The sequence below is a fragment of the Arachis ipaensis genome, chromosome B1, assembly GCF_059453495.1.
Source record: "Arachis ipaensis isolate K30076 ecotype BB chromosome B1, ASM5945349v1, whole genome shotgun sequence".
NCBI classification, from domain to species: Eukaryota; Viridiplantae; Streptophyta; class Magnoliopsida; order Fabales; family Fabaceae; genus Arachis; species Arachis ipaensis.
In genome coordinates this window covers 110,182,930-110,203,245 of record NC_142436.1, presented here as the reverse complement: position 1 = coordinate 110,203,245, position 20,316 = coordinate 110,182,930, and the positions used below count along the sequence as shown (strand labels likewise).

The 20,316-nt window shown below is 39.1% G+C and overlaps 1 non-coding gene across 1 annotated transcript; it reads left to right on the top strand.

The window, feature by feature from the left end:
* Window positions 1-19,715: 19,715 nt before the first annotated feature.
* Window positions 19,716-19,822, top strand: LOC148577889 (small nucleolar RNA R71). The gene has a single exon (XR_015902767.1). It is a non-coding gene; the product is annotated as a small nucleolar RNA R71 (small nucleolar RNA).
* Window positions 19,823-20,316: the final 494 nt, after the last annotated feature.

The following is a 20,316-nucleotide window of genomic DNA, read 5'->3' as shown; positions in this document are numbered from 1 at the left end:
ACGAAAGGATCGTTACCTTCACGCTGAGCCAGCGCCGCTCCTACTGCATGGTTGGAGGCATCACACATAATTTTAAATTGCTGGCTCCAGTCTGGTCCTCTCACAATTGGAGCTTGAGTTAGGGCAATTTTCAGCTTATCAAACGCTTTCATACAATCCTCACTGAACTCGAACTCAATATCTTTCTGTAGCAGTCTGAATAAAGGTAATGCTACCTTACTGAAGTCCTTGATGAATCTCTTGTAAAAACCTGCATGGCCTAGGAACGAACAGACTTCCCTCACGGAGGAGGGGTAAGGTAAACTAGAAATGACATCTACCTTTTTTGGATCTACTAAAATACCAGTTTTAGAGACAACATGTCCTAGAACAATTCCTTGTTTTACCATAAAGTGACATTTTTCAAAATTCAATACAAGGTTTGTACTAACACACCTGTCTAATACTCTAGCTAAACTATCCAAGCAAAGGTCAAATGAATCACCATATACGCTAAAATCATCCATAAATACTTCCATACAGTTCTCAATAAGATCTGAAAAGATACTCATCATGCATCTTTGGAAAGTAGCCGGTGCATTACATAAGCCAAAAGGCATCCTTTTGTACGCATACGTTCCAAAGGGACATGTAAAAGTGGTCTTCTCCTGATCTTCAAGAGCTATATAAATTTGAAAATAGCCTGTATAACCCTCTAAAAAGTAATAATGGGATTTACCTGACAGGCGATCGAGCATCTGATCAATAAATGGCAAGGGGTAATGATCCTTGCGAGTAGCTTAGTTGAGACGCCTATAGTCAATGCAAACCCTCCATGAATTCTGCACTCTTGTTGTCAGGAGTTCTCCAATAGGTTGGTTATTTCACATATACTCTGTGTAAGAACAGTAGTCTCAGTGCTAGAGAAAACTTCTGCAACGGCTTTTGAGTGGCTATTCCTGTGCCTGTGATTCCTGGTGGACTCAGCTAAGTCGCTGATTAGTTGCCACGCTTCATCTGTAATCTTGTACTTCTTTAGAGAACCATTACTAGCACCATCTAGTGTAGTTTTATCCCAAGGCTTCATGCCTTGAGTGAAATAGCTGATTAACACTAGCCTGTCAATCATCTGATACGGGCATGCATCTAGAAGGTTCTTAAAATGCTCCCAGTACTCATAGAGAGTTTCTGATTCACCTTGAACAATGCATGAGATCTCTTTCCTTAGTCTGTCTGTAACTTCAGCTGGAAAGTATTTCTCCAAAAATTCTCTTCTGAGCGTATCCCAGTTAGTAACAGTCGCTTCAGGTTGGGAGTAATACCACTCCCTTGCTTTTCCCTCAAGAGAAAATGGGAATCCAGTTAACAGAATAGAAGTTTCATTCACACCCTGATGCCTAACAGTAGAACAGGCTGTCTGAAAATCCCTGAGGTGCTTGATGGACTCTTGAGCAGGTAAGCCATGAAACTTGGGCATCAAGTTGATTAGTGCAGTCTTCAGTTTAAAATCTGCAGCCAGAGTTGGATGATGCACTTGATACGGCTGCATTGTAAAATCTGGGGCTCCAGCTTCCTGGAGAGTAATCCTCCTAGGTGCTGCCATTCTATCTGCACGTGAATTAACTGAATTAGTAGTAAAGGAGCTTGTTTCGCTCTCGGATGGCAGTTCAGATTCGCCCTCAGATGAGACTGGTGAATCGATAACAATCACTTCACCACCCTCAGAGGCTAACCAACGTCGAGCTCGCCTAATACGAGAAATAGTTCTTTCAATTTCAGGATCAAATGCGGCTAAGGTCGAATCAGGAAGTGAACGTGTCATTCAATGAAAGAAACATATAGCTCATGGTAATAGAATAAAAATAAAATATGCAAATAAAAATAAAAATATGTACACTAATTAATAATTTAGCACACAATTACAACTCCCCGGCAACGGCGCCAAAAACTGGTGCATGGCAGAAGTTAGGCCAATTAAGAGATTGTGATATAAGAACAGCGTTGCGACTATAGCACTTAACCAGCTAAAATCCGCCTCACCAATTTAGAAAGGTGTCACAAAAATTTAGAATAAAAATACTGGGAGTATGATTCCCAGGTCGTCTCCCAACGAGTTGCAAGAAAAGATGCTATTTTATTAATTAGGAATTTCCAAGAGAGTTTGAGTTTGGATAATGAGTAATTAAATAAATGTAAATTAAAACAACAAAAATAACTAAGAATGATTATTAATATTCTAGATAAAAAGCCTTGACTGGGGGAATGATTAATTGGAAGTTCTATCCTTGTTGGGATCTCTTAAGTGTAGTATTAAAAAGGTTGTTGTTTTCACTTAGTTAACCCTTACTAAATAAAGGAAAGTCAAGTAATTGAGCTAACTCTTATTCGCAAATCCTAGTCCTCTCCCTTGGGAAGGTCTAGCGTTAGTAAATACAGAACTAGCCAACAACTTCCAGCTTAATCAGCACTTAAGGCTTCCAACTCAAGTGTCTCCTTTTAATCAACCCCCAAGTCAAGTAGGGAATCTACTCCATTGACATGAATATAACGCTCATAGAAATATAAGAAGAAGACATGATGAATTGAATAAAATAAAGCTTTGAGAATTAATTAAAGATAAAAGTAATCCATTTCACTAACAATCCATGAAAATAATCCAATTACTACTTTAAACAAGAATTAAGAATATGGAATAAATAAAAGAGTAAGTAAGGAAACAAACTAGAATAGTATATTCAATGGAGGTAATGGCTCTTCAATATCAAAAAGCATAAAACTAATAAACTATGAATGTAGAAGAGAACCTAGAGGAAGAGTAGTTTCTCTCTAGATTCAGATCTAAAACCTAAAACTATCCTAATGAGAATGTATGAATGTGTGTAAAAAAAGTGTGTTGAGTCTCTGCATGTTCCCTGGCTTTATTCTGTGTTTCTGGCCCGAAAACTGGGTCAAAACGCGGCCCGAAATCGCCCTCAGCATTTTCTGTTAATTCTGCAGATCGCGCAAGTCACGTGTACGCGTTGTCCACGCGTGCGCGTCATTTAGCAATTTTCCTTGTCACGTGTATGCATCGTCCACGCGTTCGTGTCACTTGTGCAGACTCTAATCCACGCGTACGCATCAGGCACGTGCACGCGTCGCTGCAATTTTCTCCATTCCGCGCGCTCGCGTGAGCCATGCACGCACGTCGGTGTTCGCTGGTCATCTCCTTAGTTTCTTGTGTTCCTTCCATTTTTGCAAGCTTCCTCTTCATTCTTTAAGCCATTCATGCCCTATAAAGCCTGAAACACTTAACACACGGATCACGGTATCGAATGGTATAAAGGAGAATTAAAATATACTAACTAAAGATCTCTAGGAAGCAAGCTTTCAACCATAGAACAATACTAGGAAGGAAAATGTAAAATGATGCAGTTAGTATGAATAAGTGGGTGAAGACTTGATGAAACCACTCAATTAAACACAAGATAAACCATAAAATAGTAGTTTATCAGCGGTCAATAATCTCCTCTGCCTCAGATCAAAAGCCGGGTCAGCGGTCATCCAATCTGAACGGGGGTGAAGCTCTAGCAGTCCATTCCCTTGGTGATCCTACTCAAAATACCACAGACATGGTCAGATCTTCCAAATCAGAGAACGCTTCTCCTTGGGTTCTATCCTATACCACAAAGTCCCTAATCGCTCCGTACCTCGACTGCACTAATGTCTCAAGAAGTACCCAACGAAGCCGTGGATTAGCCGTCTAAGAGATGTATAATCAAGCTGGTGGTTCAATACTATCCCATCAAGTACTCATAAGAACCCATCTGGAATTGGGATGATAGTCAAGTTACACTCCCAATCCATTAGGATGAAGAACGAAGATACATCTTAGAATAGAATCAAGCATAGATTGAAGTGGAATAGTGATATTATTAATTCATAAGAATCAGCAGAGCTCCTAACCTTAACCTTAGGAGCTTAGTGACTCATACTGTACATAGAATAGTGTTCGAATGTAAAGGTTGGGGAAGAAGATGATACTAAACAAGGGTGATTTCCTCTTATATATACTAATCTGCTAACTAAGAATTACAGAAATAAGATAACTAGTCTTATAGTGCGAAAAACCACTTTCTAGGCCCACTTGGTGATTTGGGCTGAGCTTGAGTGAAGCCACGAGCTAGTGCTACCTTTTGGGCATCCAATGCCAGCTTTTGAATCCTGAATGGGCGTTGCACGCCAGCTGCTTCCTTCTGGGCGTTGGACGCCAGGACTGGGGTTGGTGGCTGGCGTTGAACGCCAGTTTTGGGCCTTTATTTACAACAAAAAGTATGGACTATTATATATGTCTGGAAATCCCTGGATGTTAGCTTTCCATATCCGTTGAGAGCACGCCATTTGAACTTTTGTAGCTCCAGAAATTCTCTTTCGAGTGCATGGAGGTCAGAATCTGACAGCATCTATAGTCCTTTCTCTGTCTCTGAATCAGACTTTGCCAGAACTCCTCAATTTCAGCCAGAAAATACCTGAAATCATCATAAAACACAAAAACTCAAAGTAGAATCCAAAAATCTTAATTTTGCACTAAAACGTATGAAAATATAATAAAACTTAAACAAAACATAACAAAAACTATATGAAAATGATGCCAAAAACCGTATAAAATATTCGTTCATCAAGCTCCAACCATCCTCGAGCAACTGGCTTAAGGTCATGCCTACCCAATCGGTACGGCTGATCTCTAGAATCCCTCCTCCACTGAGCTCCTGGGAGGCAAATGTCAGCTAGAGCCTAACACAATCTCTTGTTAGTGTTGACCCTCCGAGTGTATGAATGAGGGTCCTCTCCGAATGGTGGTAATGCAGTGCCACACTCACACTCTCTGGGCTGAAATCTATGATTTGCCCTCTGACCATTGTGCGCCAATTCTTTGGCTCCAGATTCACGCCACGTACATGCTTGTATGTCACCCAAGCATTGGTGTAGAACTCCCGCATCATCAATGCTCAAACCTCATTTACAGTGTTGGCCAGAACTTTCTAACCTCATCTCAGAATCTGGTACTGGATCTCTAGATACTCATCCGGCTTCAAATTGAAGCAGACCTCCAGAATCACCTTCTTGTGCACTACCTCATAAAAATGCTCCTTATGTGTCTTGGAGGAGAACCAGGTGAAGTCCCATAGGTCAGAGGTAGGAGCCTTCTCTTTCCTCTTTCTTGAGGAGGATTCTCCGGTCTTGGGTGCCATGGAGATAGTAAATTGAAGAAAAAAGTGGAGCGCACAACACCAAACTTAAAAGGTTTCTCGTCCCCAAACAAAAATAAAATAGAACTAAGACAAAGAAAATGAAGAGAGATAGAGGAGAATGGGGAAGGAGCTTCGGCCTTGGCTAAGAAGAAGGGGAAAAGGAAAAGGGGGAAGTGTGTTTGGTGAAGAGTAAGTAAGAAGGAGAGAGGAGTATGAGGTGTGATGAAAGTTGAAGGGAAGTGGGGTATTTATAGGTGGGGAAGGGGGAGGGTTCAGTTATGGGGTATGGGTGGGGGGAAATTGAATTTGAATTTTGGGTTATTGGGAGGAGAGATTGATGGGATAGATGAGAGTGGATTGGGTGGAGTGGGGGTGAGTTGAGAGAATCAAGGGAAGTGATGACTGATGGGATGGATGAATGTGGATGGAAAAATGGATAAGGGGGAGAGAGAATGGATAAGTTTGAATAGATAAAGTGGTTGGGAGTTGGGATTTATCCAATAGCCAAAACATCTCCTTGAAACTCGAAACTGCACCTTGGGCGTTAAATACTGGTTCTGGCATTTAACGCTAACAGGGGATCAACCTCCCTTTTTTTTAAGTGGGACGAGCACCCCTGGCGCTAAACGCCAGGGCTGGAGTTTAGGGCCCCAAGGGGGTGCCAAAACTTTGAAGAAACACCCATTTTGGGTGTTAAATGCCCATATTCCTGCTCTCCTCATGGTGCTAAACGCCCTCCCTGGCGTTTAGCGCCCCAAGCATGTCTTTTCCAGGGCATTCTGTTCTTCTGTCAGAATCTCTCTGTCCATGTTCTAAGCTTTGTACATGATCACAAACATTAGAAAACCTAGGAAAACTCTAAAGATCAATGAAAAATAAAATGAAATCAAACTAAAATAAAACTGAATTAAACTAAATGATACTTATGGTTGGGTTGCCTCCCAACAAGCGCTTCTTTACCGTCACTAGCTTGACGGTCAACTCCTCTAAGGAGGAGGATCGTAGGGGCTCAGATCTTCACCCCTCATTGTGAACCACTTTCCTATACTCTCATGAATTAGCTTAACATGCTCCAGAGACAGGATCATATTCATAGTATGTGGTATGACTGGGCTTCTAGTGAGCACCACCTTTATGCCAGGTGAGAAATTCTCAGTAGAAATTTTCTTTCTCCTCTAGCCCTTATGTACCTTCTTCTTGGGGCCTCCTCCATATTTGGTGGGTGATGAATGCCCAACACCAAACTTAGGTTTGATGTCAGGTGATGAATGAACTTTCTCTTCCACCACCTCCTCCAATGGATGAATCTTTCCATACCTTATTGCAAGAATAAGAAGAGATATTAGCTCTTATATCCAAAGGCAAGAAGAGAAGCAAAATGAGCTAAAGAAGCCAGAAGTCATGGTTGCTACCATGGCAGAAGCCATTAACCACATGGCCTCCCACCTAAGCTCATGCATCCTAAGTACTCCCATTGGTGAATGTGGAGAATCAACCAAAGAGCATAGTGAGGGAGTGAATTTGAAGCTTCAAGGTGAAGAAGAGGAGTTGAAGCGAGAATTGCAACCAAGGGGAGAAGTTGAGACATTTGAGCCAAAAGGAGTGGTTAAAGACTTAGGAGATGTTGGAAGTCCATGGGAATGTAGAATTAGAGAGCCTTCTCCCAAGAAGCTTGATATTGATGTTGAGGAGGGTTTACAACCTCCAAAGCATTTTATAATTGAAGACTTTGAAGAGGTTGATCATGAGATAGATTCAATCATTGATGAGTTTCTATCTACAATTGAATTCTCTCCCATTGGACATGAATTTGAGGTCATAGAAGAATGTGCATAACCTCCCATACCCTTGGTGAGCAATGAAGAAGAGATTGAATTGGAAGAAAGCTACCAAGAGGAAGAGGTTGACATTGAAGAAGCATGCAAAGAGGTGGAAGTTGTCAAGGAAGAACACAAAGGAGTGGAGCTTGCAAGAACATTGGATACACCTCTCCCCAAGCCTTCACCATCCATCCTTTCATTCAAGTGGGTAAATCTCTTATCTCTAAGCTTTATTATCCCACTTGAATATAGTTTGCTTGAGACGAATGGTCAACTTAGAGCTCTTTGTTGCTTTAAGAGTAAAAGAGAGATGGTTAGTGGTTGGAAACATCACTCTAGGTTCATGATGGTTGCATGATCAAAGTTTGATTGAAAGGTTTGGTATGGTGTAATACCCTACTATTCAAATCCTTATGCTCGAGTCATAAGTCAATGATACTAAGGTGGTACGACTATCAAGGTGGATTTTTAATACATAAATATAAGTATAATTGAAAGGAGTATTAATCGAGAAGCCTGAAAAGAGTAAAAATAAAATCGCAAAGTCGTATCACTCACGCATCAACAACTAAAAGATAAAGCGTGAAGCCGAAAGTGATATACAGATAAAGGCATAAAGGAGAATAAGAGAAGGATAGTACATAGATATATATAACATAAGTAAATAGCCACTAGTCATGGCCTGTGAAGTTTAGGCCGGCTAGGGTACAATATAACATTAGTTGACAACAGAATCTCCTAATCTCTCCCAAAAGAAACATAAGAGCCTCTATAGGCAAGTTCAAAAGAGTTCAATACATAATATAAGCTTTTCAAAATAAAGGTGGAGAGATTCTAAGCAAAATATAAAGTAGAGAATATAAAGATCTTTGCCATCTTTTAGATGAACCACAGCTCACTTATGAGCACATGGACCTGTATCTGAAAAACAAGAGATATATACGGAATGAGAACTCCCGGCCCATAGGTTCCCAGTACGGTAAAAGTGCCAAATAAATACAATGCATTGTAATAAAAACTCACTAAGCATCCTAATCTTCCCTTCACCAAATATTCATCCTATGTTCTCGCTAATCCATAAATAGGCAACTGTCATAAGGGAATGCTAAATCTAATTCATATCTTTCATGCTTCCCAACTTTCTAACTCTCCAACAAATCAGAATCAGAATCATAAGCCAACCCATCACCAGTTATTCTCTCTCAGCAATTCTATATCAATACATCATATCCTCACCTGGAGCAAGTGAACTCACTTCACTGCGTCTACCCAGGGGACTCAAATTATCTCATTCAACAATCATCATCATTATTCAATCACATCATCAATTCATCTCATCAAGAACAGCCCTCAGCATCCACCAACACCAGCATGAGGGACCTCTCAGTTGTACAAACATAAGCAATACAGGCAAGTAATACACAATTAAAGTACAAGTAGAACAAGTAGCACATAATCAGGTAATATAGCATATATGATACAGCAATCTAAAACAAATAGGCAAACTCAAACATTTCAAACATATGCAAATGATGAATGCCTGCCCTATGGCTGATGATATCATCTGTCAGTTATATAGCCAACCCGACAAGTCCTGATAGCTAACCATTAGACTGTCCCTCTGTCGTGCATCCCCGACTCGAGTTATTCTCAATCATAATCATGATCATAATCATAATCATACAACACCCACGCTGGTGTTTATCCATACAACACCCACACTAGTGTTTATCCATGTGGGCGAGCTCATCCAAAACTTTCACAGTGTCCGGCCACACTTACGACATAGGGTCAGCAGAGTATCGAGTCTCAACCTAGAGCAAGTGGTGGCTAGTCACTGCTTTCATCCACGGAAACTAGTATCTCAGATAATCATTCCACATTCATTCATAACATTCCATAATCATTCATCATGACCATATCGTCATTTATACATCACATGATTGCACATTTTATACATCACTCATCATAACACGGGGTAAGTGGGACGAAACCACAACCCTTGCGTCTACCCGGGGAGCCTCTATACTAACCAACCTGGAGCAAGTGGGGCGCAACCACAACCCTTGCATCTACCCAGGAGGTACGTTCTTATATGCCCAGGAAGAACCAAGGAGGGGATCCTAACCTCCCACCATCTCGCTGGGGGCGATTTTACAATACCAGGAGGAACAAGGATGGGGATCCTCACCTTCCTTCATCTTTCTGGGGTCGCACTTCCGAGAAAGAGAGCTCAAGATAAAACAATCATTCAAAGCCTTATTTTCATTTCTAGCAATAAATCAATATTTATCATAGCCATCCGGCTCATGGCATAACCCATAACCAGCCAATAATCATTATCAAATATAGCCCATTGGCTCATGGCATACACCGTACTTCCATCATCACCCTCAGCAACTCATGCAGTCATCATTAATCAAAACTCATCATTAATTCTCCTCTTACTTCGTCCATAAGTTACCACATCTCCTAGCCTATTCCCATCGCTAGGAATACTATAAGTATTTAGGACATAAATGGTGAGAATGGACACTTAGAAGTCTGAAATTCAGCTTTGAAAACTCAAAATCAGCTTTGGGGTGAAAACGGGGCCAATGCGCACGCGTGGAAGTCAGAAAAACAAAGCGACGCGTATGATAAACCCCAATTTTATGGTTTATCCTGTGCTTATTTTAGGAGATTTCATCACCTTTTCCCACATTTATTCAATGAAATAGCATGGTTTTGTAATTTTCCCTTGAATTATGCTTAAGTATAAAAACATGCTTTTTAGGCTCTTAAATTGGTGATTTTAACTAACTTTAATTCCATTCGATGCCTTGATGTGTTTGTTGAGTGATTTCAGGTTCATAAGGCAAGTATCGGATGGAAGAAATGAGGAGAAAAGCATACAAAGTGGAGAATGCATGAGAAAACAAGAATTGGGAATGCATCGATGGGCGTGCAAGCGTACAAGGCGCGCGCACGCAGAAGTGATATCGCATGGTGAGGCGCCCGCGTACAAGGCGCGTACGCGCGGATGAGGAAATAGCCAATTGACGCGCACGCGCACATGGCGCGTACGCGCCGTTACTCGCACGTGACCCACTTAAAGGCAAAACGCTGGGGGCGATTTCTGAGCTGCCCAGGCCCAAATCCAACATGTTTCTGAGTGTGTTTCATGCAGAATTGAAGCCCAAGCAAAGGGAGAGCAATTGTTTTTAACTTAGCATCATGTAGGTTAGTTTCTAGAGAGAGAAGCTCCCTCTTCTCTCTAGAATTAGGGTTCTTAGGACATTTCCATCTTAGATCTAGGTTCAATTTCATGATTTCATCCATTTCCTTTGTGAATTCTTGCTTCTACTCTTTCATTCTCATGGTTTGTAGTGTTAATTTTACTTTTATGCTTCTTTCATGTTTATGAATACTCATGTTGGATTTGGTTTACATTTAATACAATTTGATGTTGATGTCTCTTTTTATTAATGAATTGAGTTGTGAATTTATTTCCCTTGCTATTGGTAGTTGGTAGATTTATTATTCTTGTACATTTACTATGCTTTTCATTTGTACCCACCAAGTATTTGACAAAATGCTTGGTTGGGCTTTAGGGTAGACTTTGAGCATTCTTGGCTTGGAAAGAGTAATTAGGTAATCTTGAGTCATGAAAACCCAATTTAGATTGGTGATCTAGAGTTGTTAATTAATATTAATTCCATTGACTCTAATCTCTTGCTAATTTAATTAGTGAGTTGATTGGGACATTTGGATTGAGATTAGCTAGTCTTGTTTGACTTTCTCTCATGGAAGATAACTTACACCTTCTTCCAATGTTGGAGATGATGAAATAAGATAAATTCTTGTTAATTATTGTTATTAGTGACTAGGATGGAAAGCCTATGATCTCAATCCTTGCCATGAATGTCTCTCTTTATTAATTGCTTTCTTTAATTGCTCTCTTTACTTTTCTTGTCATCTATTTTATCGCCCCTTTTATCAACCAAAACCCTTGCACCTTCATAGCCTATAATCATTCACTTCATTGCAATTCCTTGTGAGACGACCCGGAGTCTAAATACTTCGATTAATTTTCATTGGGGTTTGTACTTGTGAAAACCAAAATTTTTTATTGGGAGGATTGTTTGTTGGTGTAGAGCTATACTAGCAATGAGATTTCAATTGAGGAAATTCTATACCACCAAAGAACTCACTCATCAGCGTGCGCGTCGCCCACGCGCACGCGTGGATAGCAGAAACGTAAGGTGATGCGTACGCGTCATCCACGCGTACGCGTGGGTGCGTTTCGTGCTCCTCGCACAAAATCAGCACAATACCCACACAACTCTCTGGATTTTCTACGAGGCATTTGTATTCGTGCAGCGACGCGTATGCGTTGGCCAGGCGCACGCGTGGGTGAGTAAAATCGAGGATGATGCGTGCGTGTCGGCCACGCGTGCGCGTGGAAGCACAATTTTCCAAAATTTTTACTAATTTAAAAAGCTGCAGAATTACATTTTTAAACCCCAAACTTCCAACACACATAACCTCTTCTACAAAATTTCTTTTTCAACCATTTCTGAACCGCTGGAAAGACCTTTGAATAAACTTTCACAAAAATCTATTTTTGAAGAATTCCGAACTTCGTGGACCGAGTTACGGACCACCAAATTTGGTCAAAAATCAGTTATTACCCAAAAACTAGAAATCACCAATTTTTCAAATGTTCGCAAGCAAAATTCATTTCCACTCATTCAAATGACCACAACCTAACCACATTCACATAATTACACTCAACCAAACCAAACCTACCTCCTCTACATAATTTCATCCAAAACTATCAAATTCAACACCTCAATTTCTCAAACCTTATTATTCAATAACCAAACCAATTATTCACACATTTAATAACTAAAATCCATCGAATCTCTTATATCATCACACCACACACATATCAACTTACCTTTCTTACCTCTTTCCGGCCTCCGGCCCAAAATTCACGGCCTCCGGCCCAAATTTACAATTTAAATGCATATTCCACAAACCAATATTCATTATACAATTCATCAAATTCTCAACACACCAAACATACAAATTTACTCAATTCTCAACTCAATCATTAATTCTTATTGCATAACAACTATACATATTAGTACCAACCATTTGCACAATCCAAACTTAATCTTAGGGGCATCTAGCCTAGGAATTCTCATCACATCACACGGTACTTAAATGAAACTTAAACAGTACCTCTTGTAGCCAAAATAATTGAGCTTCTTCTTGAAAGTCTCCACCAACCCTTAGTTCTAAGCCTCACCAAAGCTCCTCAAGCCATACCAACCTCCCAATTGTTCACAAAAATCACCAAATACACTAACATAACCAATTTCATATATATACATTAACCTAGGGTTCATGAAAATGATAAATCACAAGGGTTGGAGGGTTCCTTACCTTAACCCACGAAATTTTGTGATGAATATCACCAATGGCTCATACTAGAGCACCTCTAAACAACCAAAATTACAAGATTTCCTTAAAACCCAAACCAAATTCGAATTTAAAGAGAAAAACAAAAACTAGGCAGAGGAGAGTGGATTACTCACCACAAAACTTAGATAGAATTGTATAGGATGAGAAGAGTAACGCTTGGCCATAAACGGCTCGTCAATCGGAGCTTCGTAGCTCAAATTATCGTGATTTGAAGTTCGGAAGGCTAGGTTTCCTTCCTCTCTTCTCTCTATCCGCCCCTACCATCTTTCTTTAGGGTAAATGAGCTGAAATGCTCATAACTAATGTTTATATATCTTGGATCTTGGGCCCACTTGGGCCCGGTTCACTTATTTTGTCCGTTGGCCCAATTTTGGGCCAAAACTTTTATGATTAGCGCTCTAAATCGCATTTTAAATATTTCTACCTGTCCTAATTATAAATCATAATTTCTTAGTCTTATTTACTTATAATTAATTTTCTCAGCTGCAGTACCAGACAGATCTCAGTCGGTACTGCCAGTCAGATTCCAGTGCGCGTTTTTACGCAGAAAACTATGTTTTCCGACTCAGAAAAATCCACTCAGTCCAAATATCATATTTAAATTATCAAATTCCGATTGCTCGATTTTCTAACCATATTCGGTCCTATTTAATTTATTATTTAATTAATTACAGTTTGACCGGGTTTTACATGTGGAGTTAGATTGCTCGGGTCTAGGAGGATGTTTGGGTGCTTCATTGAGAATTCGGCTCGCCTACCACCCAGATGGAATTACCATGATCAACTTGAAGATGGGTGTGTTAACAAAGTATGTGATCCCGGATTACAAGATATGAATCAATTTTGGGAGCTTATGGTGACATCTTTTCCATTTTTCTCTTTTGTACATATTGGTAAATTAGTTTAATTTCTTGTTTTGTTTGGTTTGTTGAGTTTAGTTAGTAGTCTAGTATGCTAAATAAGGTTTTATGGTGTTTTCGTAACTGTTTGGAGGTTTGGAATGCTTGGTTAGGTGCAAGAAATTGAAACTTTTCGAAAAACAGAGCACCCAGCCACGTGTACACGTGACCTCAAGTTTTCAACCATCCACGCATACGCCTTGCCTACGCGTACACGTGATTACCAAGTTTTTCATGCTCCCATACAAATTCCATAGAGTTGCACGCGTTTTGGGCTGGAATTGTGCCTCTAGCACAAAATCCACCCACCCGTTCACGTCGTCTTACGCGTACACGTCGCCTTTCTCTAATTTGATGTTCACGCGTGCATGTGACTCACGCGTACACGTGACATTCCTTTCACCTCATCACACTTATGCATCACACCACGTGTATGCATGGGCACCTTGTTCCATCCACCTCCATTTCTTCTCTTCTTTCCATTTCTTTCCTTCTTCTCTCCTCTCCTCTTTTCTTTCCCTCCTTCAACCATCATCCAACACTACCAATCACCATTTATCACCAACTCCTTTAGTTAATTAGTTAGTTATTTAGTTAGTTTAATTTTCGTTTAATTTTTTGTTTTTCATTATGAGTGTTGGATTATTAATTTTGTTTGCTGTTTATTGCTGCTTATTATTAACTTGATGCTATTTTAGCATAACTGTTTTTGATATTCATTGTTGGATTTCTTTATTGAGGTTACAAGTGTTACTTGGTTTTGAACTCTTCATGCTTAACATTTTTGAATACCAAGTACGTAGGACATTGCCTTCAAAGTTCTTTACATCTTTGAATTGCATGTTGTAGCTAGCTAGCATGTGATTTGATTTCATTATCTGTGATGAGGAAATCTTTGTATTATCAATGCATTTTTGTTAGGTGATGCTTGTTTATGATCGATCCTTATTTACATCACCTATTTCATGCATTGAGATTGTGGAATTGTGAAATTGGATCAAAAGCTTACCTAGTGACATATTTTTTAGCTTTGTAAAGCTTTGTGGACCAGGCTTGCTATGTGATTGGTTTTAATTTCCATCTCTCTTTTCCTAAGTTCCATAACACCCATGTGTTCCACCTCTATGTCACTTAGGTGTTGCAAACAAACTTCAATAAATGTCATTGTTTGATGTGTGAGCTCTATATTTCATTTGGTTCATTAAGTTTCCTTGCACATCAATCAATGCACATGCATTATCCATTTCACAATTGCTTTATCATTTGCTTGAATGCTTTTATGCTTCTTTATTGCTTGTTTGCTCATCTTAACTTACAAGTCTCTGTAAAGTACTTCAAGCACACTAGAATGAGTAAAGTGCATACTTTCTTTTATGTAATTGTGACATAGCTCTCTATTCTAGTGTGTGTATTCTAAACCGCATGCAACTTAGAACTCACACACTACTCTTCCTTAATGTCACACTGATTCACTCACTCCATTCTAGTGGTTCTTACCTCATTCCAACAATTTACGCTTCCTTGCTTTTGTATTTTCTGATCTTACTGTGCTATTTTATATTTTTCATGGCTGAGTCATTATAAGCAAAAACGGAAGTGAGAGAAAGAACATGCAGCAGCCAGTTGATCCACCAGCGGAAGGTGCAAACTTTTAAGTGTGGTGAGGTCGTCCAACCAATCGACATTTTTGGGTGACAATTTCTAATCCCAACACTTTCACATTTCATTTTTTAGGTCTTTTAGGATTTTTTGTTGCATTTTCTTGTTTTACATATATATACATAATAAGCTTAGTCAAAATAATGAAATTTTCCAAGAAACTTATCTACAGGGCACCCCAATTGATTTGAGAAAAAAAATTAAGAACTTGCTTGAATTATATATATTGTGGAACATGTTTTGAGCTAAGAACACAAGCATGTGAGTTTTGAGCCTAATTGTGTGGTTACATCATATAACCACTATTTCTATTCTTGTGTGTATTATTCTCTTTCTATAATTGTAATCTTTGATTTGTTTGATTATTTATGTCTATTATTTTGTGTATGAATGCACTTATATGATTGAGGCCATTGTTTCAAATAGCTCACGTACCCAAATAGCCTCACTTTTTATCTACCATTGTTAGCCAACTTTGATTCTATTTTAAACCCCTTTTGTTCTTAATTTAGCACACTACAAGCCTTAAAGCGAAAAATAATAAATGTCCTTAGTTTGGATCTTTGATTAGCTTACGCTAGTGAGTGTGTGTATCATTTAAGTATGGGAAATTTAGGAACTTAGGTAGAGATAAAAGTGTGTTTTTATATTTTTGTCAAAATTTTGGGAATTGGGTACATACTCATGTATTAATCATGTTTAAACCATGTGCATTGGTATCTTTGTATATAATTCATCAAAAGAAAAAGAGAAAAACAAAAGAAAAATAAAAATATAAAAAATATAAAAAAATAGAAGAAAAAGAAAAGCAATAAAAAGGGGACAAAATGCCCCAAAGTAAAGTTCAATAAAAATCAATGCATATGTATTGTGATCAAAAAGAGAATGCATGAGTGTGTGAAAAAGTGAAGAATGGGTAGTTAGGTTTGCTTTAAATATTATAGGTTGTCATAGGTTAGGTGGTAAGTTTAAGTTAATCAAAGATTCAAATTTCTAGTCCACTTGACCAAAGACAATCCTACCTTAACCCTAATCCCATTACAACCTTTAGATAAGCCCTCATGATATTTGTATCCATGCATTGAATAATTGTTGATTGTTAGATGAAAAACAAATCTTAAAAAGCATGATTAGGAGAGAATTGAGTGAATCAACCCTATACACTTGAGTGACTAGAGCGGATACACATCCGGTGAGGGTTCGATTGCTCAATTACATATTTTCACCTAGGATTATCTCTTTTGTTGCAAGTTGTAAATTCTTTTCAATAACTCAATTCAATTGTGGATTTGACTTGGTTGTTAACACCTTTAGCCCTTATGTTCATATATGAATTCTTGGAAATTGATTTATTTTGACCAAGTGGTTGCATTCATTTAGACAGTTGCATGTAGGTAGTTTGCATTTAGATAGTTTGCATTGAATAAATGTTGATATCCTTTATTTCTTTCTTGAGTTTAGCATGAGGACATGCTTAGTTTAAGTGTGGGGAGGTTTGATAAACTCCAATTTTATGGTTTATCTTGTGCTTAATTTAGGGGATTTTACCAACTTTTTCCACATTTATTCAATGAAATAGCATGATTTTATAATTCTACCTAAATTTGTGCTTAAGTGTAAAAACATGCTTTTTAGGACATAAAATAGCTAAATTTAATTCACTTTAATTCCATTCGATGCCTTGATATGTTTGTTAAGTGATTTCAGATTCACAAGGCAAGTATTGGATGGAAGAAGTGAAGAGAAAAGCATGCAAAGAGGAGAATTCATGAAGAAATGAGTATTTGGAGAATTGAAGGCCACGCGCATGTGTCACCCACGCATACGTGTGACAATAAAAAGCCAGACGACGCGTACGCGTGACCCATACGTACGCGTCACAATCAGCACGTGACCTCATTAAAGTGAAAATGCTGGGGGCGATTTCGGAGCTTCTCAGGCCCAAATTTAACTCATTTCTGAGGTTATTTCATGTAGAATTGAAGATTGGACAAAGGGGGAGCAATTAGTTTAGCTTAGCATCATGTTGTAGTTAGTTTTCTAGAGAGAGAAGCTCCTCCTTTTCTCTAGAATTAGGGTAGAATTAGGTTAGATCTCCTTAAAATTTAGGTTTAATTCTTGTTTCCATCTTGTTTTCTTTATAATTTCTTGTTCCCACATCCTTATTCTCTTAGTTTTTCTTGTTAATTTCCCTTTTATGTCACTTTTATGTTTATGAGCACTCTTGTTGATTTTAATTTCCTTTAATGTAATTTATGTTTTATGTTCCTTTATTGTTCAATTGAGTTGTTATTATTGTTTCCTTGCAATTGGTAGTTGTAGATTTTATTATTCTTGCAATTTTACCATGCTTTTATTTTATGCCTTCCAAGTGTTTGACAAAATGCTTGGTTTGATGTTAGAGTAGATTTTTGAGCATTCTGGACTTGAAAAGAGAAATTAGGCAATCTTAAGTCATGAATACCCAACTTATGTTGGTTATCTAGAGTTGTTAGTTAATATTGTTTCCATTGACGCTAATCTTTTGCTAATTCAATTAGTAAGTTGATTAGGACTTTTGGATTCAGATTAACTAGTCTTATTAGACTTTCTTCGAGTGTTGGAGATGACATTATACCTTCTTCCATTGTTGGAGATGACTAAATAGGATTAGCTCTTGTTAATTATTGTATTATGATTGATGACTAGGATAGAAAGCCTATATTCTCAATCCTTGCCATGAATGTCTCTCTTTATTAATTACTTTCTTTAGTTGTTTAATTTACATTTCTTGTCATTTATTTTCTTGCCCATTTACCAACCCAACCCCTTAGATACCATAACCAATAATATGCATACCTCACTGCAATTCCTTTGAGAGGACGACCCAGGACTAATACTCTCGGTTACTTTTATTGGGTTGAACTTATGACAACCAAAATTAAACTTTGATGTGAGGATCGAATATCGGTTTGGGCTACGCTCACAACAAAATTATTTTGTTAAATTTCGAACTGGTATAAATCCTTCTATCAGTATGTCTTTCCACCAAGTGACAGGGCATAAGCATTGAGCTTTGTATGTAGGTACCTCTTTTGTCAGAGAGCGGTGGAGGTTTGAAAACTTTGAAAACCATGTAATCCTCATGTAACCTTAGCATCAATTCACCCCTCTCAACATCAATTAGGGTTCTTCTAGTGGCTAGGAATGGCCTTCCTATGATGATGGAGTCATCTGTATCCTCTTCCATGTCAAGTATCACAAAATCTACCGGGAGAAATAGCTCTCCAACCTTGACCAGTACATTCTCCATTAGCCCATATGCTTGCTTTCGAGACTTGTCAGCCATCTCCAGTGCTATTCTTGTAGGATGCGCTTCTTGGATTCCCAATTTCTTCATTACAGAGAGCCGCATCAAATTTATGCTTGAACCAAGATCACATAGTGCCTTCTCAAATGTAATAGTTCCAATGGTGCATGAGATCAAGAATCTTCCGGGGTCTGGCATCTTCTTGGGTAGCTTCCTCTAAATCAGTGCACTGCACTCCTTGGTCAAGATCACAGTTTCATCTCCCCTCAAGGCCTTCTTCTCAGACAGTATGCTTTTCATGAAGGCCATATAGGGAGGCATATTCTCCAACACCTCAGTAAAAAAATATTGATGTACAACTTTTTTAAAGATTTCTAAGAACTGACTGAACTACTCATCCTTGGTCTCCTCTTGAAGCTTCTGAGGGTGTGGTACTTCAGGCTCCTGTGCCACCAATGGGGCGTCTAACAATGTACTTCTAGCCTCTTGTTGATGCTTTTCTTCCTTCAATTCCTCAGCAGAATGGATCTCTTTTGGCTCGGCCTCCTTGGCCATGACAAGGGCCTTACACTCTTCTCTTGGATTTACCTCTGTGTTACTGGGAAGAGTGTTAGCAGGTCTCTTAGGTATCCACTTACTCAACTGACCCACTTGTACTTCCAAGTTCCGAATTGAAGTTCTTGTGTCTTGCATAAAGCTATGAGTGGTATTGGAAAGTTCAGCAACTATTGTGGCTAAGTCAGAAGTGTCTTGGCTTTGAGAGTGTCCTTGTTGCTACTGAGAGGGCTGGAACTGCCAGGTGTTAAACCTATTCTGATTGGATCCACCCTGGTTGTTGTTGAAGTTCTGTTGGGGCTTTTGTGGTTGCTCCCTCCACCCAAAATTGAGGTGATTCCTCCATCCCTGATTAAAAGTATTCGAGTATGGATCATTGTTGGAATTTCTAGAAGAGTTGGCTATGCAATTAACTTGCTCAGTGGTGGGTTGAGCATAGCCACAAGCGTCCCCTTGGTTATAGCTCCCAATCATGTCATAGGATGCATCTTGAGTGTTGACAGCTGAGACTTGCATCCCTGTTAAGTGCTGAGAGATCATGCTAATCAGTTGGGACATGATCTTGTTTTGAGCCAAGATGGCATCTAGTGTGTCTACCTCCATGACTCCTTTCTTCTGAGTAGTCCCAGTGTTCACAGGGTTCCTCTCAGAAGTGTATAAATACTGGTTATTGGCAACCATCTTAATAAGCACATTTGCCTCTTCAGGTGTCTTCTTCATATGCAAGGAACCACCTGCAGAGTTGTCTAGTGACATCTTAGCCATCTCAGAAAGGCCATGATAAAAGATCTGCAACCTGGTCCATTCAAAAAATATATCAGGAGGGCACTTCCTGATCATCAGCTTGTATCTCTCCCAGGCTTCATAGAGGGACTCTCCATCTTTTTGTCTGAAGGTATAGATATCCACCCTAAGATTAGTTAGTTTCTGAGGTGAAAAGAATTTTATCAGAAATTCAGTGACCACCTTGTCCCACGTGTCCAGGCTCTCCTTGGGCTGAGAATCAAGCCACTGCTTTGCTTAGTCCCTCACAGCAAATGGGAAGAGCATGAGCTTGTAGACCTCATGATTCACTCTATTTATTTTTACAGTGTCACAGATCTACAGAAAGTTAGAGATGAATAAATTTGGATATTCCTACGAGAGTCCATGAAATTGGCAATTCTGCAGCACCAGAGTGATCAGTTGTGGTTTAAGCTCAAAGTTATTTGCACTAATAGCATGTACAACTATACTGTGCCCATAGAAGTCAGGAGTAGGTGCAGTGTATGAGTCAAGCACCCTCCTTGCATGCTCATCAGTGTTCATGTTTCCACCATTAGCACCGATGGTGGGCTCTTCAGCTTCCTTCTCAAAAGTTTCCTTGAGATTCTCTCTGGCTTTATAAGCTCTAGCTTGTTGCAAACGTCGCC